Consider the following 7,437-nt stretch of genomic DNA (forward strand, 5'->3'; position numbering starts at 1 on the left):
GTATCCCAGCCTGCTCAGCAGCCTCTCCAGACCCAGAGAAGCACGGCCTCCAGGGCTCGAAGAGGTAACCAGTGGGTCACAGGAAAACTTGGCTAGTTAATCCCTTCCTACACACAGGAAGTCTCAGAACCACAGGGAGGGATGGTGCTGACCTCTGGTCTGGAACCAATGGCCTGGCCGCCATTCCTGCCATCTCCTGGGGGAAGGAGGAGAGGGGCCTCCCTCTTCCCAGAGAGACTCAGAATTCTAGAGACTGCCTTCAAACCCTGCAGACGCCAATCCCACCTCCTACGTGGTCCCTCCTCCTAGCAAGGGCAACAGGAAATCATGGGATAAAAAGGGAGTGTGCCCACACCCTCCAGAGACCCATCCTGGGGGTGGTGTCCTCTTGGCTGCTCAGTCTGGCACAGGAGCCCAGGGGAAGAACTAATGGAGGGATTCTGTGTCTTGAGAACGGCTGCCCAGGTTGGGGGAGGGGCGATTCTCTGAGTTCAAACTAAGGAAAGGGTGTGGTGGGCGTTTCCCCAGCCACTTCTGGGCCTGAGCCTGCTTCCTGGGCAGGCTGTTAGCCCAGAAACCAGGGCTTTTCATCCCAGTGCTCCATCCTGCTTTGGGACCCTGGTGGGAACTGGCATCCTGGCTAGCAACTGAGCACCCCAAAACTACCACCCGTTTGCCACCTGGTCATAAAGAGAAGGAGCCCACAGGTCTGATTCCTGCCCCTAGCCCAGCCCACCATCACTTTAGCCCGGATGGGCAGAGTAGGTTCTCCCCAAGATGTCCACGTCCTAATCCGGGGAACCTGTGACTATGTTACCCTACTTGGCAAGAAAGGGACATTGTCCATGTGATTAAGGTTAAGGATTTTGAGATGAGATTATCAGTGGGCCAAATCTAATCATGAATCCTTAAAAGTGGAGAACCTTTCCTGGCTACAATCAGAGAGATGTAAAAACAGAAGGAAGGTCAGAGAGATGCGATGTTTCTACCTTTGAAGAAAGAGAGAGAAGGCCACCAGCCAAGGAATGTGGGGAGGCCTCTAGAAACTGGAAGAGGCAAGGAAGCAGATTCTACCCTAGAGCCTTCATAACAGAACGTGGCCCTGCCAACACCTCAATTTTATTCCAGAGACCTGTGTCAGACTTCTAAACAACAGAACTGTTCAGAAATAACTTGTTTTAAGCCACTAAATGTATGGAAATGTGTTACTTCAACGATAGAGAACCCATAGACCAGGCTGTCTTGGTCTCCCCCTGTACAAAGTGAGTGGAGGGACCAGGGACTGTGGGTGTGAGAAGGCCCTGCTGTAAGGTGAAAGAGGTCCACCCAAGAACAGTTTGGTGAGGGGAAGGGGAGGGAGCCTCCTCACATGCCCAGAGCAGGTAGTAGGCAAAGCCAGGATCCCAGCCTTCACGGACTGGCTGCCACATGCTCAGTCTGAGCCTCCCAGTTTCCCTCTGACACTTTGTGCCCCAGGTGCAGTCCTCTGTGGGCTGCTCCACCCCAACCCTGCCAACCTGTGAGCCTCATCTTTTCCCAGGGCCTGGGGTGATAACATTGGCCCAACACTTGGACTGAAAGGGGAACAGGACCAAGCCAAGCTTTCTTCCCAGGTTCTGGCTGCCCCTGGGGGAGCAGGTGTGGGCACAGGGCCAGGAGCTTCCCAGGCGTGGGGTGGGTGTGGCAGGGTGGGAAGCCCCACTGTGTCCTGCCCTCCAGGACCCAAGGGCTGGGAATGGAAAACCTAGGCCCTTTGTCCTGCTTCTCCAGGAGAGTTATGAGATTCCTGTCCCTTTAAACAGAATGGGATACCTCTTGCCAGGACTAGGGATGACAGCTTGGAGAAGACATCGCCTCACCCCCTCTCTACACACCCCCAACAGGAGAGTCTCTTTCCAGCCCTCCCACGGTCTCAGAGATCAACCTCGTGGCAGCTACAGCTGCTGGGACACCTGCTGCTACTCAGACTCTGCCGACACCCAGGAGCGGCCCCAGACCTAGGACGGGCTCAACCCCCTAGACCTTTAACCCTCTGTCCACTCTGCCCTTCAGTCCCGGCACCAGTTAGCTGGTTTTCCGGAATCTCTGAGCCTTTGGGCAGCCCTGCTTCTGAGCTCTGAAACAGAGGGACCATCAGGGCTAAAGTCTCCAAACTGGCCAGAGACTCTGGGCCAGGCTTCATCCCCATCATCTAAACCCACGGCCCTGCAAGCCATGGTCCTCCACACTGGAGGTCACTGCAGAAGCTGAGCCCCAGAAAAAAACCTAAAGGGAACATTCCTGAAGAAGTTCTCCAAGATGAGGAGGGGGCTCAGTGGTGGAGAGACTGTGGGCAGGGCCCTGAGAAGGCCATGGGAGGGCAGTACGGGCCCTAGATGAGGGGCCACTGCTCACTGCCTGAGTGGCTGTGGAACCTCTGGCTGACCCTTGGCTCTGCTGGCCTCGGGCTTGGCCTTGACAGAGCAGGCGCATGGCCTGGGACATCAAATTCCTCCCACAGCAAAAGTCCCCTGTCCTTTTGCCCTCACCATCAAGCTCCGGTTCCCTCAGCTTGGCTGCCACTGTGCCTGTGTCTGACTGCCTGGCCATTTGTCTGTGTGCTTAACGTGCATCCCAGCCCAGTGTTTGTGTGCTGCGGGTTCATGATTTTGCATCTGTACACGTGTATGGACAACCTGGGTTTGTGTCTGTGTCCGTAGCTCTGGACCTCAGTGTGCATGCCCCTGTGTCCTCAAGGGCTCGGGCAGGGCCTGGGGGCTGGAAGGAGGCTCCCTGGAGTCCCCTGTGATGCTGGGCAGGGACTGCAGAAGGTGGTGGAGCCCCAGTGGGCTCCAGACTCTAGGCCTTGTGTCCTGGAGGCGGCCGCAGGGCGGGCCGCCTGCGTCAGCCTTGAGCGGCCATCAATAGCGCGCGGTTAATTAATTTGATGGGAACAGCAGGGACCGCCGTTTGCATTTAGTGAAGTTCCAGGAACTTCCAACCTCATCTTCATAATTGGCCTCATAAATTGTAAGAAAGAGAGAGATCAGCAAAGCGGGAGGGAGGAGGGGCCGCCCGTCCGTCCTTATTTAATTTTATTGCTGAAATTCATCTTTTTAGCCTCCTCCGGAATCGGCTCTCCCTGCCGGATTTGCCTAATCATGATAAATTAATATTCATTTCCCCGCCTCTTACCCAGCTCCCGCGCTTGGATGGAGCTGGGGAGGGTCTCCTTCCAGCCCCTCTGCCAGGCCTGGTGGGAGCCTGGAGCGAGGGGACCCCTGCGTGGGAGGGAGCTTGCCTGCAGAACAGAAAGTGGAGCCTGAGGAGGGCTGGTGAGGAGTCTGGGAGAAGAGGGGCTCTGTTACCATGGGCGGGGGGTGGGGGGGATGTGAAGGGACTGATTGGGGCTCCCAGATGAGAGATTCCTGAGGCCCTTGTCCCCTCCCTGGGCAGGAACAACCCAGAAGGTCCAGAATTTTGGGATCAACTACCCCTGCCCAGTTACGGCTGGGTGGGAGAGACAGGAAGGGGCCGAGAAAGCCCTTTTGGAGACCCAGAGGCTGAGATCCTCAGCAGATAACAATGGGTTTGGGAGATGAATTCTGAAGGCCTAGCTGAGAGGTGGGGAGAAGACAGAGACCCATTGCCCACTTGATCTGTCTTTGCCCCACTTCCCACCAACTAGATGCAGGCTACCTTGCCCTGTGCAGACTCTGGTGGGGGGCCCTTTCTAGTCTGTGGGGCCTCAGAGGCACCCATGGTCTCTCACCAACAGAAGCGGCCACCTCCTCACAGCCCAGCCCAGCTGGGTGACTGGGCCTCTCACACTGGGCATTGTGGCTCTGTTGGGTGCCTGTACCGCTCTCCCTTGATCAGGCCCTTTCAGAGGCCTGCAGTGGGCTGTTTCTAGAAGGGTTATGCAATCCTTGGGTGGTAGGGCCCCTGCAGTCCAAAGGGTCAGATTCTGTGTCTTCTTGCATAATTAGTATGTGAGCCCTGGGAGGGATTTAGATTTTTAAATCTACCACCTTGTCCCATTTTACAGATGAGGAAACTGAGGACCAGAAACGGGAGGTGACTGACCTAAGGTCTCACAGAAGTCGAGGAGGCTGTTTCCACCCCAACTTGGAGGCTGGGTGTGGTGTGCAGGATTCTCTGAAAGACCCCTAGTGACTTTTACCCTGTATAGCCCCCTTTCTTTTGAGTGTGGGTGAAGCCTTCAACTCTGATGAGGTGTTACTCCTGCAGTATGTTACCTTATATAGCAAAAGGGAGATTATTTCGGTGGGTCTAGTCTAATCACATGAACCCTTTAAAAGCAGTTTTCTCTGGCCATTAGCAGAAGGGACAGGCAGAGAGATTCAAAACATGAGGATCCAATACACCTTTGTTGGCTTTGAGGATGGAGGGGACCATGTGCAAGGACCAGGGAGGGTCCTCAAGGAGCTGAGAGCAGCCCTCAGCTGACAGCCAGCAAGGAAATGGGGACCTTAGTCCTACAACCACAAGGAACTGAATTCACTCAACAATAAGAATGAGCGTGGAAGCTGATCTTTCCCAGAACTTCCACATAAAAGCCCAGCCTGGCCAAAACTGATTTAGGTCTTATGGGTCCCTAATCAGAAAATTCAGCTGAGCTTGCCTGGATTACAAAAGAAAGATAACTAACAGGCTAAGTTTGTGATAATTTGTTATTCAGTGATAGAAACCTAATACACAGGACTAAGGGGAAGATTATCTTAGTAACAGTTGACTGGAGCTTCCTAATTGCCAAAGTCCTCACCACTCCCTACTGTTTAACCTGGGACCAAACCCTTGTAAGCACTTAAATTTGTGACTCCTGCCAGGTGGAGTCTGGATCCCTGGGTAAATAGGAGCAGGGAGTTCACCTCTCACAGGAATGGGTTCTTGATAGAAGGAGCCTCTATGGAATTGGCTCAGGCAGAGGCTTCTAGGATGTGGGTAAGGGCTGGCTGATAATTTAGTGTACTTTCAAACCAGAGTTCCCCTTCCTGTCCCAAACCAGAATTTTCTATTTATTCATGGGGCCTGGGTGGGTGCTGGCAGGTGTTTTTGATTCCCACTGGAAGGCATCAGCTTCTCTGGATATTGAGAAACACCAATTGACATTTTGTGAGTTACGGAGTCTCCAGTGAGGAGACCTGGGTTAGCTGCACCATATTTCTGGTTTATTTCAGCAAGGTTTCAGCAGCATTTATTGATTGACTCTGAGCCTGGCCAGTCTACGCTTAACCCAGCCCTGCACACAGACTATCTTGTGTAACCTTCCCACCAACTACATGGGTACTTGTATTATCCCATTTGGCAGATGAGGAAAGTGAGGCCCAGAGAGATTCACTCACTTGTGCTAAGTCACACAGCATGTGAGAACATGGGTTTCAACTCTAATCTCTGTGACCCAGGAAGTGCAGCTGGTTTCCCTGGCTCCCCATCTGGAAGCAGCTCTAGCCCATATCTAACCGGACTTTCTGTCCTAACTTCCTTCCCTCCTTCTCCCACATACCCAAAACAAAGAGCCCTGAGCTTTACAGTGTCTGTGGAGGGTTCCTGATGCTGATGTTGAAGGGCACAATCCCTGGCTCTGAGACCTGGAGATTTGAATCAGCAAATGCCCACTTGCCCTGAGATAGGACCCACCCCCTGACCTCCCACCTCCACTAGGGAATTAGTGGTATAAGGGGCACCGACTCCCAAGCTCCAGCCCTGCTAGGGGCAAGGGTCCTGGCTCTATAGCTCATGTTTCCCTCCCTACACATGCCTGATCTGTCCCCTACAATCCCCACATGTGTCTCTGCACACACTGGACCCCTCCCTCACAGCCCCACACATACTTGTTCCCACATGGATTCCACACAGGGCCTGATGGGGGCCCAGCCTGGCCTGAGACATCCCCTCACTCCCAACTCCAGGCTTCCTTTGAGGAATCCTCTCATCACCATGACCTTGGACTCTGCTATATCTGAGCACTTTGGAGCCAGATTGACAAGGGCCTCCGGTTTAGCCACCATACCCACCCTATGGGACAGGAATCAGCCCCCTGGCCTGCCTTTCTTCGTCCCAAGCTGCCTTATAGGGAGAAAACCCAGGACCCTAAGGGTTGGCCCTAGGATAGAGGACCCCAGGGGCCATGTCCTTCACTCCAGGCCAGAGAACCGTCCTGGAGTGTTGCTTTCCACTTCAGAGCTTCTGAGAACCAAGGTCTCCCGACCTTGAGAGCCTCCCTGATCCTCTCCCACCCAAGTACCTTTGGAAGTTGCAGGGCCAAGTGAAGGAGGGAGGCTCCAGGGAGATGCCCTGAAGGAACCCCACCTGCTGCCCTGTGACGTATAGACGCCAACTGCAGATTCCCCTCCAAAGCCTGGCTCCCGTAGGCAAGAAAAACGCCCTCTCCACTCCAAGCTTCAAGTTCTGTTTTGCTGGACCTTACTCCCTCCGCTCCTCACTTAAGCGGGCCTCTCTGGCATCTGGAAAGGGAGCAGCTGCTCCGAAGCAGGCGGATGGCGAGACAGAGGAGTGCTCCAAAGGGCCTCCTCGGGGGCAAGGGCGTCGCGGCAAATAGTATCCCGCTGGCGGGTGGGGCCTTGCGGAGGGCTGGGCGGCCGCCGCCAGGTTTATTGGATTGAGAATGGACCGGGTACTGAGGCCGACGGGCGCGCTTCCCGGAGGAGGCCAGCAGAGGGCGCGCAAGGACCAGCCAAGAGGCCCCGCGCTGCGAAGGCTGAGGACTAGGGAGTGGGTAGAGAGGGTGGCAGGTGCAGAGGAGGAACTGCCCAGAGGCTTCTCTTCGAACTCAGGGGTGGAGGCTGGGGCTGGAAGGGTCCTGACTGCGCGGCCCCTAGCTCCTCAGGAGGAGGCGGTCGATGAGGATGTGGCCTGAAGAGCCCCTCCCTGAGTGGGCAGACCCTCCCCATCACCTGGCGAAGGAGCTGGGTCTGCGGATCCAGGACGGGTGGCCTTGATGCTGAATTGGGTGGAACTCCTTCCTCAGACTCTCCTCTGGTCATCATTCTGTGCCTCAGTTTCCCCCTGTGTAAGTTCTGTCCTTGCTCCTGGAAGCTCTAAACCGGGAGGCCAGGTGGGGTGAGACGACCCAATAAGAGGGAACCAGTACGTCCCAGTCCAACACCCCCCCCCCCCATTTCCCTTACCTTGCCAACCTTGTGCGCATGGTTTGGGGGAAAACAGAAAAAGATGAGGAGAGGAGAAAACAGTGAATAATGGAAGGGGAGGTGACGCTGGAATAACAAATGAAAGGGGAGAATGGAGGAGGAAAGGAGGTCGGGCAGTGGTGGGTACGAAGAGGGGCTTAGCCCTCTCAGCGGAAGCTCTCCCGAGACTGGGACCATCTGCACCTCCGCCCGGGCTGTGCTTGGGGCCGAGCTCTCAGCTGTATCCCAGGAAACATCGCTCTGCCGGTAGCCTCCCTCCAGCCGC

Source organism: Camelus bactrianus, chromosome 11 (genome assembly GCF_048773025.1).
Source record: "Camelus bactrianus isolate YW-2024 breed Bactrian camel chromosome 11, ASM4877302v1, whole genome shotgun sequence".
Classification (NCBI taxonomy): domain Eukaryota; kingdom Metazoa; phylum Chordata; class Mammalia; order Artiodactyla; family Camelidae; genus Camelus; species Camelus bactrianus.